The 19,162-nt window shown below is 46.6% G+C and overlaps 1 long non-coding RNA gene and 2 other non-coding genes across 3 annotated transcripts in view; 1 reads left to right on the top strand and 2 right to left on the bottom strand.

Annotated features, from left to right (window-relative positions):
• Window positions 1–807: 807 nt before the first annotated feature.
• LOC140460443 (uncharacterized) overlaps window positions 808–19,162 on the bottom strand; it is a 19,941-nt gene continuing 1,586 nt past the window's right edge. The window contains exons 1-3 of the long non-coding RNA XR_011954096.1: window positions 19,118–19,162; window positions 18,536–18,643; window positions 808–2,304 (exon numbers count right to left, since the gene is read on the bottom strand). The exon at window positions 19,118–19,162 is cut by the window's right edge and continues 1,586 nt beyond it. This is a non-coding gene — a long non-coding RNA (uncharacterized lncRNA). The remainder of the gene's footprint in view (window positions 2,305–18,535; window positions 18,644–19,117) is intronic.
• trnae-uuc (transfer RNA glutamic acid (anticodon UUC)) lies at window positions 11,993–12,064 on the top strand. The gene has a single exon. It is a non-coding gene; the product is annotated as a tRNA-Glu (tRNA).
• Window positions 17,706–17,777, bottom strand: trnaw-cca (transfer RNA tryptophan (anticodon CCA)). Its single transcript has one exon. It is a non-coding gene; the product is annotated as a tRNA-Trp (tRNA).

Below are 19,162 nucleotides of genomic sequence, written 5' to 3'. Positions count from 1 at the left end.
CGACAACTAAGGGTAAGCAACCCAATACAAATGAATGTCACTGTCACTAGATTCACAACAGAGTGAAATTAAAACATGCAATGTCCCTCAATTTCTCAACTGTTCCTAACCAGACTTGATGAAGAACAGATCTTGCACCTCAACATTATAATTTAAACAAAAACCAACAATTATAAATATGGCAAATTTTCTAGGGCAAAGTTAAAGAAGATAATCTAATTAATAGCAATGATTCAAATCCTTTGATCAAGTCCCCTACCATCTCAGAGACTTAAACTTAAGTGGCAAATTAAGAAAGAATTTTTTTTAAACTTACCAATTCAAACAAACAGTTTCCAACAATGGATTGCCAAGCCTTTGTGCAATCCTTGGACCATTTACTGTTTCACAGACAGGGAACTGTAAATCTAATTTAAAAGTCACTGTTGAATGTGAACAGACATCCCAACATATTGAGCCATTTTTTACAGGCTGGGACTCATTCCCAGAAAGAGCCAACAATTCTTTAACTGGACAGTAGAATCTAGGGAGAACAGCTCCTGGGCTCAACAAGCAGCAACGCCCAATGGAAGCAGTTGGCGGCGGGGCTGGGCGGGGCACGGGCATAAAACAAAAAAACCCACTGACTCTCCCACAGCACACACACTGTCAGAATGCACAGGGGCTCAGTCCTGGGAATGACCCACAGCAGTTTCGTGAAGTGAACCACACTTGATGAACAGATCTTGCACACCAGAATGAGAATTTAAACAAAAACAAACAATTATGAATCCGGCAAATTTACGAGGGTAAAGTTAAACAAGATAATCCAGTTAATAGCAATGATTTAATCCCTTTGATCAAGTCCTCCACCATCTCATAGATAGAAACTTAAGGGGTAAATTAAGGAAGAGAATTTTTAAAATTATCAATTCAAGCAAACAGTTTCCAACAATGGATTGCCAAGCCGTTGGGCAATCCTTCGATGATGCGTTGTTCACAGGCACATAACCGTGAATTTAATTTCTAAGTCACTGCTGAATGCGAATGGACACCCTGAAGTATTCAGCTATTTCTTACAGACTAGAGCTCGTTCCCAGACAGAGTCAATAATTATTTAACTGGACAGAAAAATGCTAGAGAGAACAACTGCTGGTATCAATGAGCAGCAGCGCCCACTGGAAGCAAAGTTGCAGGGGTGGGGGAGCACGTCAGCATAAAACAAAAAAAACCGACCGACTCTCCCATTATAAGCACTGTCAGAATGTGCAGGGGTTCAGTCCTCTCAGTGACCCACAGCAGTTTCACCAGCAGAATCAGATTGTTGGGAGCACTGGTGTGCCCGCTGGCGCTTCTGCAAGGTGCAGAATGATGAGAACCTCCACTTCCACTCGGGGCAGGTGAACGGTCTTTCCCCGGTATGGCCCCACCTGTGCCTCAGCAGGTGGGAGGAATTGCTGAAGGCCTTCCCGCACTCTGGGCAGGAGAAGGGCCTCTCCCCCATATGGACCCGAAGGTGGGATGCCTGGGTAAAGCCCTTCCCGCACTTGAGGCAGGAGAACGGGCTCTCCCCGGTGTGGACCTGCTGGTGCCTCAGCAGGGCAGAGGTATCATTGAAGGAGTTCCCGTACTTGGAGCAGCTGAAGGGCTTCTCTAATATATGGACCCGGCGGTGGATCAGTCGGACGGAGGAATAGCTGAAGGCCTTCCTGCATTCGGGGCAGCAGAATGGCCTCTCGCCTGTGTGGACCCCCTGGTGCCTCTGCAGTACCGAGGAATTGCTGAAGGTCTTCCCGCACTCAGAGCAGGAGAACAGTCTCACCCCGGTGTGACTGCGCCCATGAGTCTCCAGGTCAGATGGGAAACGGAAGCCTTTCCCACAGTCGCCACATTTTCATGGTTTCTCCACGGGACGGGATTCCTTGGGTTTCTCCATGACCGAAGCTTCAGCTGCACACAAACGCGTGTACAGCACCTCCCTGCCGTGAATTATTTTTCCCAGTCTGTATAACTTTTACTGGCTCCACAATCAGAGTGCTGCAATAGTCGGGTCTCTCTTCCACTCTCACTGATGCTGAAAACGTACTGAAAGAGGAACCAAAAAGCTTGGTTCCTTCTCACAGAATCATAGTCGAAAATTGTTACGGTCCCGATGGATTCAGTGACTGCCAGACATTGACGTGAAATTGAGGACTGCAAATGCTGGAGAGTCAGAGTCAAAGCACAGCAGATCAGGCAGCATCTGAGGAGCAGCAGAGTCAATGTTTCAGGCAAAGCTCTTCATCGATTGATATTGAAACGTCCGTCTTCAGATCTTCAAATAATCTGTAAAAAGAGATTACAAAAGTCATTACTGTCAGTCCAGGTTAGAAATTCCAAACAAGCAATTCTACTTTCTGCAGAACATTCTTTTCTTTCCCCACAAAATTGAAAGCACCATCCCACCCCTTCTCATCCCTCTATTCTCACACCGCTCAAACTAATCCTCCCGACGGTACTGATTCAGGATCTTACAGAGACCGAAAAGTGAAAACATCAAGATAGACACCTCTGAATTTTGGATACCTCCACCCTGAAAATTAGTATCTCTCACGACATCTGGGAGTGAGTAAGTCTGATTTTGGGAAGCAAGAAAAAAAGTGTCTATTCAGGATGAACCTTCAATGCAGCCTCTTGAGAAACAACCAGACACGAAATGGTTAACATCTGGGGAGGTGGAAGTGGGGAGATGGAGGAAATGTGATATCAAGGCATTGGCACCGACACCAGACAGAAACTGAACACACAGGCAGGGCAAACATTACAGGCAAGACAGAGTCATGGAGATACACAGCACAGAGGCAGGTCCTTCAGTCCAACTCATCCGTGCCGACCAGATAGCCTAATGTAATCTTGTCTCATTTACCAGCACTTGGCCATATCCCTCTGAACTCTTCCTATTCTTATACCCATCCAGATGCCATTTAAATGTTATAATTGGACCTATATCCATCACTTCCTCTGGCAGATCATTCCTTACACTTGCCTGCCTCACATCAAACATGTTATCCTCCTGTTCTGGACTTCTCCCATCCCAGGGAAATGACCTTGTCTATTTATCCTATCCATGCCTCGCATGACTCTTGAAACGTCTGTAAGATCACCCCTCACCCTCTGGTATACTGGGGAAAACAGCAATGCACTGTGTTTACTTTTAGCTTCACACTCACTGCACCTTACTCCCGTATAAAACATTGTTTCCCTCCCCCACACTGTCCATAGGAAAAACCAAGAGTGCTGAGACTCTGGAGTTGGGGGAATGCCACGTAGAATTCCTGCAATGTGGAAACATGCCATTCAGCCCAACAAGTCTACACCGACCATCCAATGCGTAACCCATGTGGACATTTTCCCCTAGCCCATTCCACTACACTTACTGCACACTATGGGCCCATTTAGTATGGCCACTTCTCCCGAAACTGCACACCTTTAGATGTTGGGAGGAAACCAGAGCACTAGGAGGAAACCCAGCAGACACGGCAGGGAGAATGAGCAAAATCCACACAGGCAGTCGCCCCAAGGCTGGAATCGAAAGCGGATCACTGGCGCTGTAAGGCAGCAGTGTGAACCACTGATCCAACGTGCTGCCCATGTGTGCAGACAGAGGTGGGGGCTGGGAACTTTGTTAATTGTACCACACAGTGGATTGTTGAGTAAGGTTACATCTCACGGGATCCAGGGAGAGCTAACCAACTGGGCACAAAATTTAGAAGCGCGTTGTTGGAGATGCTGGAATCCTTCCTGAAAACAACAAATGCTGGAGATCACAGTGGGTCAGGCAGCGCTGTGCTACTCTATGATTGGATGGTGTGGATGTGGAGATGATGCTTCCACGAGGAGAAGGGTTGAGGATGCCAAGTCATTGAGGGCATTTAAGACAGAGATAGGTTCTTGATTAGTAAGGGGTCAAGGGTTATGAGGAGAGGGCAACAGAATGGGATAGAGAAACATATCAGCCATGATCGACTGGTGGAGCAGACTCGATGGGCCAAATGGCCTCATCCTGCTCCTGTGTATTATGGTCTTAAAGCTGGGCAGATGACTTAAGGGGTTCTCACAAACTATTTCAGAATCCTGAAGAGGAGTTGTTGGACTCTAAAATTTAATTCTGCTTTCTCTCCACAGATGCTTCCAGTCCTGCTGAGTTTTTCCCGTGTTCTCAGTTTTGTTTCAGATTTCCAGCATCCACAGTTCTTTGTCTTATTTATCAAATTCATTTCTTGCCCTTCCCAAGTGTCTGGAACTTCATCTCCCTGATCTAGAAGCTGTTCACTTACCCTAGAAATGACCACTACCTCCTTATCAAAGTAGACCCCTTTGTTGCAAAATGATTGTTCAATTCTGTGACCAAAATTATTGCATTCGTAATTACTTACACAAGGGACTCTCAATATCTCAGGCAAGAACACAGCTAGATTGTTTCAGACAGTACATTTATGTGATTTGATGCAATTCCCTCTTCCCGACTTTACCAGCGTGTTGCAGGGAATGGAGGGTTTGAATTAAGGAGAAGCTGGGACATTTTTCCAATGGAGCGGAGGAAGTTGACAGATAACTTTAGAGATTTTTTAAATCAGGAGGGGTATAGATAATGTGTCATTTCCAGGAGGCTCAGAATATTTTATTGCTCCAAAAGGTGTAAAAGGGGGTCAAAGTTTCAGCAGAAATCGAGCAGAGCTGAGAACAGACAACATTTAACTCTGTGGGAACAGGGAGATCAGAGGACAGAGAAATCAGGACCTGAAATCCAAGCTAAAGCCAGACTACCATGTTATCAGTGATTTGATTAGTAGTGCCCACCCTCTACCTTTACTGAGCTTCTCACTCGACTTGAATGCCATGTATCCCTTCGATATTCCGGATCCAATCCTTGTCATTCTGAAGCCACATCTCTGGAAGGAGTCTCAGATCATAATTATTCTCTTCAACGTGTGCAGTCAATTAATTTTCTTTTGTTACAATGCAGCACCCATTCACAAACTGAGCTTTTAGTTTTATTTTTTGTGATGGTTAGAATCCAGTTTGGTTGCTCGTACATTTATTCTCCTTGTCCCTTTCTATCATTCTCTGGTGTTTGGTTTCCACATCACTACATTGCTCACTGGCCTTGATTTGGATTGGCTGTGGAAAATTGCCCAGTGTCCAGGGATGTGCAGGTTAGGTGGGTTAGCCATGGGAAACGCAGGGTTATCGTTTCAAAGTAATAGAAGGACGAGGCCATTTGGACCATCGACCCTGCTCCGCCATTCATTAAAATCATGGCGGATCTATCAATCGTCTCAGATCCTCCTAATTGCATTATCTCAAATACCCTTAATTCCCTTACCATGCAGAAAACCCATCCAAACGTGTCTTAATGAATCTGCCTCTACTACTTCCTTGAGCACAATATTCCATTAATTTACCATTAACCGCATAGGTCCTGCCCTGAGTTGCCTCATCAAAATGCGACAGCTCATATTTGTCTAAATTAAACTCCATCCACTACTCCTTGGCCCATCGGCTCATCTGATCAATTATAATTTATATTAAACTTTCTTTCCTACCTTATTCCCTAAAAGCTGAAAATCTCCTTCCCGCACTCTCGCCCTCCATTCTCACATTGTTGAATCTAATCACGGATGTCCTCATCCTGAACGGTTTGGTTCATGTTGATTAACAGGCCCACATTCAAGGGGGATCTAACTGAAACGTACAGAACATTGAACGGCCTGGACAGAGTGGACACTGGGAAGATGTTTTCACTGGGAGGAGAGACTAATACCCATGGGCATAGCCTTAGCATAAAGGGAGAATGGAGATTAGGAGAAATTTCTTGAGCCAGAGAGTGGTGAATCTATGGAATTCATTGTCACAGAAAACTGTGGAGGCCAGGTCACTGAGTATGTTTAACATTGAGATAGAGATGTACAGCACAGAAACAGACTGTTTGGTCCAACTTGTCCACGCCGACCAACTATCCCAACCCAATCTTGTCCCACCTGACAGCACACGGCCCCATATCCCTCCAAACCCTTCCTATTCATACACCTACCCAAATGCCTTTTAAATGTTGCAATCGTACTCGCCTTCAACACTTCCTCTGGCAGTTCATTCAATAAACATACCATCCTCTGCATGAAAAAGGTGCCCCTTAGATCTCTTTTGTATCTTTCCCCTCTAACGCGAAACCCATGCCCTCTCGTTCTGGACTCACTCACCCCAGGGAAAAGACTTTGTCTATTAATCCGATCTATGCCCCTCGTGATTTTATACACGTACAGTTACGACGTTTAAAAGACATTTGAATAAGTACTTCAATATGAAAGGTTGGAAGGTTTATGGGCTAAACACTGGTAGGTGCGACGAGTTTAGTTTGAGAACATACTCAGCATGGACTAGTTGGATGAAGGGTCTGTTCAGTGCTGTCTGACTCTGTGACTGATCTGTACTGGTCTTAAAACCATTTTCTTACCTCCCCCCATAAGCATCTACTTCTTTGTTGTTCAAAACTCAGATTAAATTAGCCTTGAATATGTTCAATGACCCCACTTCTGAACTCAATTCCTCTTCGTAATATATCATTTGCCTTGCTCATTGCCTGCTGCATCTGCCCGACAACTGGCATTGACTGGTGTGGAGGGACTCTGAGACCCATTAGTACATCCATACATCATTCCTGATGAAGGGCTTGTGCCCGAAACGTTCCCTGTCCTGCTCCTCAGATGCTACCTGACCTGTTGTGCTTTTCCAGTGCCATATTTTTCGACTTTCACCTCTAGTCCTCACTTTCTCCATATTCCAATATATCACCATTTATACAATGCACTGCTTTTTTTTTAAAACAACAAAGGCTATAATTTCACATTGCGGCACTGCACTTGCCACGTGTTTGTCAATTGAGACACAGACCTGGACCAACTTCGGGAAGAGGCAAAAGACTGAGTTCTGAACAAAAACCGTAGCGCACTCAAAACGCCGGCTCTGTTTACCTTTCCACAGATGCTGCTCGACCCGTTGGCTTTCTGCAGTATTCGCTGTGTTTGTTCTGCACAAATGCTGCTTTCCATTAAAGAACTTCAATCCCTGTCCTCTGGTAACTGACCCGAGTCAGTGGCAAGAGGTTCTTCTGATCATTAACCTGCCCATTCACACCACGTCTTCTCCCATCATTGCCAACAGCCCCTGGAAATCTCCAGTTAACCTTCTTTGCTCCAAAGAGAACATTCACAAACTTGGGAATGTCTCCACAAAATGGAAATTGCTCACCCCTGGACATGATGCAAGTGTTACAATGGGGCAGAGGTTTTGGCAAAATATTGTCAGTTAGCAGGTAGAAAAATGTTCAGGAAGTAAAACACAAATCCCAGTCTCCAGCTTTGTGAATCTTTAGAAACTCTTTGGGAAGTGGAATTGGAGGAGAACTGACGGACTGAGCAGAGACAGTCCAGACACCGTCCCTTTGTTTAAGAGGCTGATTGACTCTGATATTCTCGGGACATGAACTGACCCGAGACATTGAAAGAATTCTCTGCACATCAGGAATTCAAACCCATTCTCGGCTCGGAGCCAATGAGAAAATTCGGGAAGAGGCAAAACACTGAAAGGCTCGGAGTGCGATGGTCCCGGTGTAGGAGAGCTCGTTCCTCGTGACATGGATGTGCCTGCAGATGGTGGGATCAGACTGTCCCCATGTCTCTATAATGAATGTCCAAGGTTTTATTATGGAAAAGTAAAACTGATAGAAGACAATGGTAATTTTGGGCGGGGCGGGTTGAATTATGAATCGATTAGTAGGTTCCTCAAAGACACTGTGCAGCCACTGCTCGGATTTGTCTCTGTGGAGCAATTGGTCAGCACGTTCAGCTATTAACCGAAAGGTTGGTGTGTCGAGACCACCCAGGGACGGAGTGTTTCTTGATCTCGCTCCTACCGCTTTCTTGGCTGTGAAAGTGCACCTTTTTAATGGATTCAGGAAAATGTTTCCCAAACATTCTTCTCCACTTCTCCACAAATCTTCTCCACTGAGGAAGCACAAAGGGGTTTCTGAATTGATTGAATTTCTAACGTAAAGGACTGCGGATGCTGAGAATCCGAGACAGAAAGCGAAACTGCTGGAAAAAATCAGCAGGTTTGGCTGTACCTGGATGAGGGAAAAAACGAGTTCTGAAATGTTGTCTCTGATTCTCTTTCCACAGATGCTGCCTGACCTTCTGAGTTGCTCCTGCAATTTCTGTTTTTGTTTTTAACTGAACATCCATTTCATCTTTCGGGATGAAACACCCAGAATCGCCATTTGCAGATATTTAACCCTTTCGAAACCTGTGAAATGATTGGATTCAAACAAACTCAGCAATGATTCACTCTTTTTCAGTTCCACAGGCAGAGAGACCTGGGAAATGAAGCTGTCAGTGTGGTTCTGTATTGGTGGGCCGAGTGGTGAATGCGATGGACTGGAAATCCGTTGCGGTTTCCCCACGCAGGTGTGAACCCTGCCGACGACAGTTGAGAAACGTCGTCAAAAAGAAAGAGAGATTGCTCCACGGTTTTTTTAAAGATGTAATTCAGTGGAGGGATTGAAGTATTTCAATCACATTGGGACTGGTCGGGAACCTGTAGCCCACTGCCTGTCAGGGTGGTTCAAGCAGATACCCACAGAGCTGCTATTGAGGCGATGAGCCAAGGGTTTGGAAATGAGACGAGAACAGTGAGGGGCGTGAAGTCGTGATCGAAGTTAAGCAGGCACCTGAGGACAAAGGTGTTTTATTTGCCAGTGAAAGATACTGCTTCACAAAGTTAGACAATAGACAATAGACAATAGACAATAGATGCAGGAGTAGGCCATTCTGCCCTTCGAGCCTGCACCGCCATTCAATATGATCATGGCTGATCATTCCTAATCAGTATCCTGTTCCAGCCTTATCTCCATACCCCTTGACTCCACTATCTTAAAGAGCTCTATCCAATTCTTTCTTAAAAGAATCCAGAGACTGGGCCTCCACTGCCCTCTGGGGCAGAGCATTCCACACACCCACCACTCTCTGGGTGAAGTAGTTTCTCCTCATCTCTGTCCTAAATGGTCTACCCCGTATTTTGAAGTTGTGTCCTCTGGTTCAGCACTCCCCCATCAACGGAAATATGTTCCCTCCTGCCAGAGTGTCCAGTCCTTTCATAAGCCTATACGTTTCAATCAGATCCCCTCTCAGTCTTCTAAACTCAAGGGTATACAAGCCCAGTCGCTTCAGTCTTTCCGTGTAAGGCAATCCTGCCATTCCAGGAATTGACCTCGTGAACCTACGCTGCACTCCCTCAATAGCCAGAATGTCTTTCCTCAAATTTGGAGACCAGAACTGTACACAGTACTCCAGGTGTGGTCTCACCAGGGCCCTGTACAGCTGCAGAAGCACCTCTTTGCTTCTATACTCAATCCCTCTTGTTATGAAGGCCAGCATGCTATTAGCCTTCTTCACGACCTGCTGTACCTGCATGCTTGCCTTCATTGACTGGTGGACAAGAACACCCAGATCTCTCTGAACAGCCCCTTTACTAATTTGATACCATTGAGGTAGTAATCTGCCTTCCTGTTCTTGCCACCAAAGTGGATAACCAGACATTTATCCACATTAAACTGCATCTGCCATGCATCTGCCCACTCACCTAACTTGTCCAGGTCACCCTGTAATCCCCTAACATCCTCATCACATTTCACCCTACCACCTAGCTTTGTGTCATCAGCAAATTTGCTAATGTTATTGCTGATACCATCTTCTATATCATTTACATATATTGTAAAAAGCTGCGGTCCCAGCACGGATCCCTGCGGTACCCCACTGGTCACTGCCTGCCATTTCGAAATGGAGCCGTTAATCACTACTCTTTGTTTCCTATTAGCCAACCAATTCTCTATCCAATCTAGTACTTTGCCCCCAATCCCGTGCGCCCTAATTTTACTCACTAACCTCTTGTGTGGGACTTTATCAAAAGCTTTCTGAAGGTCCAGGTACAGTACATCCACTGGATCTCCCTCGTCCATCTTCCAAGTTACATCCTCAAAAAATTCAAGAAGATTAGTCAAGCATGATTTCCCCTTCATAAATCCATGCTGACTCTGTCCTATCCTGTTACTATTATCCAGATGTGCCGTAATTTCATCCTTTATAATAGACTCCAGCATCTTTCCCACCACTGAGGTCAGACTAACTGGTCTATAATTTCCTGCTTTCTCCCGCCCACCCTTCTTAAAAAGTGGCACAACATTAGCCGCCCTCCAATCCTCAGGAACCAACCCCGATTCTATTGAACTCTGGAAAATAATCACCAGCGCATCCACGATTTCCCGAGCCACCTCCTTCAGTTGGGACTATGGAAGGGAAGCAGTGATGGTGATTATCTTTGGCTGTTCACCTTGTGAATGTTCCCAATGCTGCGCATGTCCGTGTTAACGTCAGAACTCTGCAGCATGGCGGCGTCAGGTACGCACAGTACCAGGGGCGCAATGGATGACGCATCTGACTCCACCTACCTGTTTGAAATGCAGCTCACAGCTTCTTCACACATCCCAATTAATCTTTCTCATTGTCCCGAAGCCGGCATACGGTGTGAATTCCTAATCTGCAGGAACGAGATTCCTTTCACTGTCTCGCGTCAGTAAGTGTCCCTGAGAACATCAGAGTCCCGTCACAGCGCTGTCAGAGGAGGGGAAGCTGAAAGAGACCCACACGCTGCTCACGGGCACATTTCACTTTCCCCAACACACCGCCCCAAAGACTGCGGCTCTTGGGAGTGGAAAGGGAACAAACACCAAATCCCAGTCTCACCTTTGTAAATCTTCAGGAAATGAGAAAACTGTTCATCCCTTCGGGTCTTCCATCCTGGGCAGACAGCGTTGATTTTAAATGGCTGTCCAGTCAGTGCCGATTCGTTTTGGCTGAAAAAATCTTCCTTATCTCATCCCAGCATTTCTTGTCACAGAGACCTGTGCGGCAGAGTTCATGTATATATTTCCTTGTATGGTATTTTGTAAATAACATTCATTTGCTGGTTGTTTGTATCGGGTATTTCAGGTTCATTAGCCGCTGTTTAAGTGAGTTGGTCGGCTTGTGGGCTACCATGATGCTGAGGGGTTTGAGTTGTCTGGATATTATTTCCCAGATGTCTTTAATGTAAAGTAATGTGGCTCGGGTTTCTGCAGACACTGTGTCTGCTTGTGTCATTTTGTGGATGTGAAATCGGCACATTGGGTTTATTGGGTAGGCAAAAGTGAGGACTGCAGAGGCTGGAAACCAGAGTTTAGATCAGAGTGATGCTGGAAAAGCACAGCAGGTCAGACAGCTTCCGAGGAGCAGGAAAATCGACGTTTCGGGCAAAAGCCTTTCATCAGGAATAGAGGCAGGACTCTTCCAGGCGTGGTGAGATAAATTGGAGGGTGCTGGGCCTAAGGTAGCAAAGAGTACAATCGGTGAATGGGGGTGGTGACAGAGGTGACAGGTCAGAGAGGAGGGTGAAGCGGAAAGGTGGGAAGGGAGATTGGCAGGTCGGACTGGTCCTGAGGACAGCGCTCAGCTGGAAGGTTGTAACTGAGGTAAGGTGGGGGGAGGGGAAATGAGGAAACTGGTGCAGTCCACATTGATGTCCTGGGGTTGAATGTATCCAAGGCAGAAGTTGGGGCGTTCTTCCTCCAGGCATCGGGTGGGGAGGGAGCGGCGATGGAGGATGCCCAGGTCCTGCATGTCCCTGGCAGAGTGGGAAGGGGTGTTGAAATGTTGGGCCACAGGACAATGGGGTTGATTTTTGCGGGTGTCCTGGAGATGTTCCCTCACGCGCTGTGACTTAATTCTGCGAGGAGGCTCCAGTCTCCCCAATGTAGAGGAGACCGCATCGGGAGCACTGGATACACGAAAGGACTTTGGTGGAAGCCTTCGAACTTCTGTGACCCGGGTTCGATTTCCGGGCAGGGAAGCAATTTTCAGTAGAGTTGTCAGACTTCGGGCATGTCTCCCTGGTGGTCTAGTGGTTAGGATTCGGCGCTTTCACCGCTGCGGCCTGGGTTCGATTCCCGGTCAGGGAAGCAATTTTCAGTGTGTTTTTGGCGACCCATTCTCCTTGAATGCGCTGTACTGTTACTTATTGGTCTTCGTAGTCACTGGGTGTTGCAGCGTGTAGTGGTTCGTTGAAATAGTGCCCTCGTTCCGATTTGTTTGTATGTGTAGGGATGATTACTTCTGTAGCTAAGTAATTGGTTCGCGTGTGGTGTTTTCCTGTAGAGGCTGTTTTGAATTTATCATTGATTGTTCGCTTTCCTGTGACATCTAGAAATGGCACTTTGTTGTTGTTCTCCTCTTTTGTGAACTTTATGCCAGTAAGGACATTGTTGATGGTGTTGTAGGTTTCCTCTAATTTGTTTCATTTTTTGATGACAGAAGTGTTTCATGGGCATTTCGTTGATTTGTTTGTAGGGCTTGTTACTGAATATGAAGTGGGTGGTAAGGCACAGTTCCACGAGTTGACAGTGTTATCTTTGCTGCTGAAGTTGGTTCTGTGTTTTTGTCTTTAGTTCTTCGAGTAGTGTCTTCAGTTTTCTTTGGTCACGTTGATGTTAATGGATGTGAACAGGGCTGTTATGTCAAAGGACAATATTATTCCATCCTCTTCTATCTTCGTGTCTTTGGTGTTCAGGAATTCTTGGATGGAGTAAATGGAGTGGCATGAATCTTCGACTTGGTGTTTTAGTCCTCAGTGGCGGCCTTTGTCTAGTCTGTGTATTCGTGCTCCAAGTAGTGAGACTATGGCCTGAGGGGGGCTCCCGGTTTGAAAAAGAGGAGAACAACAATAAACTGCCATTCTTCGATGTCACAGTAGAGCGAACAGTCAATGGAGAACTTCAAGCTAGCATCTACAGAAAAACAACACACACAAACCAAATACTTAACTACAAAAGCAATCATCCCAACACCCACAAACGAAGCTGCATCAGGACATTATTTCAACGAGCCACGACACACTGCAGCACAGAGAAACTACGAAGAGCACAAGAGGAATACGTATATAGTGTATTTATGGAGAACGCGTCCCCAATAAACCCATTCCGCCGATTTCTCATTGAAGCTTCCAAGCTGACACTCAAAAATTCGGTTCTGAAGCACCAATGGGTCCACAGAGGGGAAGCGGCCCTTCTACTGCCCTGTGTGTGGGAAGGCCTTCAGTGATTCCTCTGCCCTGCTGACACACCAATTGGTCCACACGAGGGAAGGCTGTTCTCCGGCCCCAAGTGCGAGATGGCCTTCAGCAGGTCTTCCCACCTGCTGAGACAACAGTGGGTCCACACTGAGAGGCCGTTCTTTTGCCCCGAGTGCAGGAGGGGCATTGCTCTTTCCTCCGACCTACTGGCCCATTGATGGGTCCACACGGTGGAGAGGTCGTTCAGTTGTCCTGTGTGCAGGAAGGCCTACAGCAATTCCTCTGCCCTGCTGAGGCACCAGTCCATCCACACCGGGGAGAATCCGTTCTCCTGCCCCGAATGTGGGAAAGTCTTTACCTGCTCCTCCACACTGCTGAATCACCAGCTGGACCACACGGGGGTGTTGGGGGGTGGGGGACAGTGGCGAAGGGGGTGAGGCCATTCTGCTGCGCTAAGTGCGGGAAGGCCTTCAGCAATTCCTCCGCCCTACTGAATCACCAATGTGCCCACACCGGGGAGATGCCCTCCAGCTGGCCCGAGTGTGGGAAGAGGTTCATGTTTTCCTACAACTTGCGGAAGCACCAGCGGGGGCACCAGCGCTCCCAGCAATCAGATCCTACCATTGATGCTGCCTTCGGTCACCTCCCAGGACTGAACCTCCTGCCAGTTCTGACAGTGGGTGCAGTGGGAGAGTTGGTGGGCTGTTTTTGTTTTCTGCTGGACTGCAATTGCCTCCCCTACACCCCACAATCACAACCCCATGGTGGCTCAGAGTTAGCACTGCTGCCTCATGGCACCAGGAACCCAGGAATAATTCCACCCTTGGGGCTCTTTGTGCAATTTATGGAGGGTAGAAAATAGATCTGAGTGGGTTAGTCTTCGGAAGATCAGTGCAGATGTGTTCGGCTGAAGGACCTGTTTCCACATTGTGGGAGTTCTCTGATTCTATGAGCTTTGCCTTCAGTGGACACTGCTGCTCATTGAGCCCGGGACTGCACATTGCCAATGAAATTATCCAGAGAAACCTAAGACCGCAAGACCATCGGAGCGGAAGTTAGTCCATTCTACTCTGCCATTCGTTAGTAACAAAAGTATTGGATGAGATCAGATACAGTGCAAATACAGGCCATTCGTGCCAACAAGTCCACACCGACCTCCCGAAGAGTAACCCATCCAGACCCATTTCCCTCTGACTAATGTACCTACCGCTATGGGCAATTAAGCATGGCCAATCCACATGACCTGAACATCTTTGGATGATGGAAGAAAACAGGACCACTCAGACAAAACTCACGCAGACATTGGGAGAAAGTGCAAATTCCTCACAGACAGCCACCCAAGGCTGGAATCAAACCTGGGTCCCTGGCGCTGTGAGGCTGCCGTGGTAAACACTGAACCACTACATATTGCAACCCGAAGTAGGCAAGTAGGAGGTTGGGAGAATACAGTAAGCCAGGCAGCACCAGGATGTGGAGTAGTCAGCGTTTTGGGTATTAACCCTTCTTCAGGACTGAAACGTTGACTTCTCCATGAGAAACGATTTACGGGAATGTTGCTGGGGGATTGGAGGGTTTGAGCTACAGGGAGAGGCTGAATAGCGTGGGGCTGTTTTCACTGGAGCATCGGAGGCAGAGAAGGGACCTAATAGCGGTTATAAAATCATGAGGGGCATGGACAGTGTAATAGACAATGTCTTTTCATTGGGGTGGGGGAGTCCAGAACGAGAGGGCATAAGTTTAGGGTCAGAGGCGAAATATATTAAAGGGACAACTTCTTCATGCAGAGGGTGGTACATATATGAAATGAGGCGCCAGAGTATATAGGTCAGGTGCTGTCAAATAGGAGTAGATTAATATCGGATATCAGGTCAGCATGGACAAGTTGGACCGAAGGGTCTGTTTCCATGCTGTACGTGTCTCTGACTACTGGTCCTGATGTAACTTGAAAATAGAGTCCATAAACTTTGAACAGTTCAATCTTGTTGAGCTCACCTCCTGAAAAGTTTCAGATGAATCCCTCTGAGAGATACTGTTTAAACATGCTGAGTTGGACAAAGTATCCCATCAAGTTCAACACAAACCCAGAGATGAAGAAGTCAGAAGTCAGAACACCAAGGGGACCAAAACTGATCACAATATTCCAGGTGCATCCTCATCAACGTCCTGTATAACTACAACATAACTTGCCAACATCTATACTGAATTCCCTAACTGATGAATGCCAGTGTGCTGAAACCTTTCTTCGCTGCCTTGTGTACTGATGTAATCAGAGATATAGGACCTACTTTAAACTGATCCACAATCCAGCTGCTGGGAGCACAGAAGCAGAGTAGTGCTGCATGAGTGTGCTGGGTAGATAACCCAGAGGTCGATGTGTACAAATCATGTGATGCTATTGCCCAATGTCTCTGTAAGCTGCTTTCATATGCAAAGGTTCTCTGCTCTGTATGTTGCCTTTGCACCTGCTTCCCAAAGCTTCTTCAGTGGAGGCGTGGCCGCTGGAGCCCAGGAGTTCAACAACCCCCCGGAGCTGGGGGTGCGTAAGGCTGGAAGCTGGATTTGCTCAAGGCTTGTATTTTTAACTCATTTAAATGGTACCTACTGTATGGGACTAAGGTTTACATTAAAAACGGAGGATCATATCAGAGTGTTTATATTTAGCAGTGGTAGTTGGTAAAATGCTCTCAGAGGAGCACTTTCTATGATGCTGCATTTCTTGCCTTCTGCCCTTTCCCCATTTCTTCTCTCCCATCTTGATTTTATATTTTTTTGGTCAAATTTAATTTCATATTAATCAGACTTGCGATTCACTGTGTGCTATTAATTTGCTTGTTCGAATATTCTAAGTCAAAATTAATGCTGTCATTTAATTTCTGATGTCAGAGTTTGACACTGAATGTGCTGGTGTGAATACCAGTAAGTTGTGAAAATAAATCAAGAACTTGTGGTTTTTAACAAAAAAGAGCAGTTCACTGATATTCATGACATCGTCTCATTTGGGTGTGATGATTCAAATCTGACCAACAAACCGTTTCATGCAGTCATCCAATTGAATTTTAAAAATCTTTAATTTAATTAAAGAAAATAACTCTGGCAGGCTAAGATTTATGCAATCTATTTATAAGATTATGTCCATTGCTCGCAATATGGTCTCAACCACATTGGGAAATCTGGATGCCAACTAGCGGAACATTTCAGGGAACAACTCTGGGACTCTAAATCTAAACGACACACCACCCTGTGGCGGAACACTTTAACTCCCCCTCCCATTCCACCAAGGACATGCAAGTCCTGGGCCTCCTCCACTGCCAAATTCTTGCTACCCAACACTTGTAGGAAAACACCTCAGCTTCGGCTTTAGGACCCTCCAACCACATGGTATCAATGCAGTTTTCATCAGTTTCCTTATTTCCTCTCCCCCACCTTGTCCCAGATCCAACCTTCCAATTCGACACCAACCTCTTGACCTGTCATACCTGTCCACCTTGCTTCTCACCTATTTACTCCACCCTCATCTCTGACCTATCACCATCAATCCCTACCTCCATCTACCTATTGCACTCCCAGCTGCCTTCCCTCCAGCCCCACTTCCTTCCCATTTATCTCTCAGCCCCCTTGGGCCACCTTTTATTCCTGATGAAAAGCTTATGCTCTAAACCAAGACTGTGATGAAGCAACATCCTCAACAAATAGGAAATAGCTCCCAAGTCAGATTTCATCCCCTCTTCTGTTTCCCAGTTCTTTCAGAAATAAGGAATGTCTTTTTCTTCCACTAGAAAGTGGTCTTCCACTTTGCGCTGTCTGAAGTGTTATGCCATACCACTACTTCAGACACCTTTTAAGAATCCTTTCAACCTGTTTTTCTAACAATTGTGGAGGTGACCAAAAGTAAACATTTCACTCCTCCTCAATGTCCCATTTCTCCTCCTATGAGCCATTTTGTCATGTTGTCTATGTTACAAGCAGCCGAGTGCACTTGGTTCCTGAATTGAAATTTGGCCATTGAAGTGAACAGGATTAATATTTATCGATGGCTCGCTGTGTTTGCACTAACTGTAATTATCCACCAATACGATGTCTTTTGTTCCACCAAAACTGGAAACAATGATCTGTGTTTATATTGCAGTCGGATGTAGAAAATCATCCCAGCGATCTTCACGTTATTATAGTTTACTGAGGCCATAACAGCATTGCGTGGCAGTTTGATGCGACTAAAACCTGGATGGCAATCTCTAGATTATGTTGTAAAAATATCGGTATCATGTTTTTCACACCCCGCGGTCACCTACTGAACCAACCGGCTGTGTTTAAATCCCGCGATGAACAGTCTGTGTTTGACTTCTCACATTGCGGGGAGCTGAGCATTTACCCAAACAATGGGCACACCACCTCCCTGACACAGTGTTCACAAATCAAACTGACAGCAAAGATTCACGGGTGATCGAAAGTTTCCGCAAAGAAGATTTGACACGACCGAGAAACGGAAAGAACATACTCCTTTCTTGATTTGAAATGTAAGAAGTTGATTGCAGTGAGCCTGACGTGATTTGAACACGCAACCTTCTGATCTGGAGTCAGACGCGCTACCGTTGCGCCACAAGCTCACAGTGACTAGTAGCCGCTATTCATGCTTAAGGGAAGTGATTGCACTACAATGATTTTATGTTCAAATCTGTTCTGTTTCTCCCCTTCTCTTCCAAGTGTTGGGCTTGTATTTCAATTTGCAGAAGTTGAGATGCTCTGGATGCTGTGATCCTGGGCAAACACAGGCTGGAGGACCTTCGGCTCAGAAAGATGCAGCTGGAAGCCGGGCTGCAGACACGTTGGGGGGAAAAGGGGAAAGTTAACTGGACACTCTGTTCTGGGAGATGGTCATTTCTCTACAGACAAAGCCTTCTGACTGGGTCAGTGGACAGGGTCAGGAGGTGTCAGCACAGGTCAGACAGATAAAGGGGATCTGAGAGAGGTCTGCACGAGCGAGGAGCTAACTGGCTACGTGGTGGGAGTAAGAACAATGTTGGGGAGGGGGCAGTGGTGGTCAGGGAGAGAATAGTGGCAGGGATTGTCACCATTCTCTGCAGTTGGTAGCAGAATACCAGATTGCATCAGTGTCTGCCTGGCGCCGGGATTTGGGAACCGGTGTGCTCAGGGCTGGAGAAATGGAAAAGGGAAGTTGCAGCAGGCGTGGTCTAACAATGTCAGGAGGAGAGAACCTCTGCTGAAGGCTCATGACAAATCAGAGCTTCAAATGTCTGGGTGGCATGGTGGCTCTGTGGTTAGCACCACTGCCTCACAGTACCACGGACTTGGGTTCAATTTCACTCTTATGAGGCTCTCTGTGTGAACTTTGGCATGTTCTCACCTTTGTGTCTGCGTGGGTGAACTCTGGGTGCTCCAGTTTCCGCCGAGAGTCTAACCATCTGAAGTTAAGGGTGGATTGGCCATGCTGAAGGGTCCTGGGATCTGCAACCTAGGGTGGGGAAAGTGGGTGGTTGGTAGGTCAGTCTGAATTTTATGGGCCGAATGGCCCATAGGGATTATATGAATCTACCGTCTTAGCCATGTGTCTATTGAGAAACAATTGCCCCCAAGTTTGCTGTTGATGGAGTGGGTTCCAGTTCATGGAACACTGACACTATTCCTGGATAAGGTGGGATTTGTGCTGTCACTTTCCCAACCCACTGTACCCATGCATTCTCTCTCTCCTCACAGTCTGCACTCACCAGATCTCTCTGCCCAGCCATTCTCTCTCTCCCCCTCATTTTCTGCCCCCCATTCTTTGTCCCCAAGTCTTTCTCCTCCACTCCACTCTCTGTCCCCTGTCCATTTTCCCTCTCTCTCTCCCCCTACCCTTTGCTCCCCTATCCATTCTCTCTGCCTCTCTTCTCCCCCAGCCTCTGCGCCCCTGTCCATTCCCCCCCCCCCCCCCCATCCTTTCTCGTACCTCGAGCCCTCTTTGATTGCTGTATCAAGCCCTTCTCGGGAAAGA

Source organism: Chiloscyllium punctatum, chromosome 36 (genome assembly GCF_047496795.1).
Source record: "Chiloscyllium punctatum isolate Juve2018m chromosome 36, sChiPun1.3, whole genome shotgun sequence".
In the NCBI taxonomy this organism is placed as follows: Eukaryota; Metazoa; Chordata; class Chondrichthyes; order Orectolobiformes; family Hemiscylliidae; genus Chiloscyllium; species Chiloscyllium punctatum.
The sequence above is the reverse complement of the archived record's forward strand: the minus strand, read 5'-3'. Positions and strand labels throughout refer to the sequence as shown.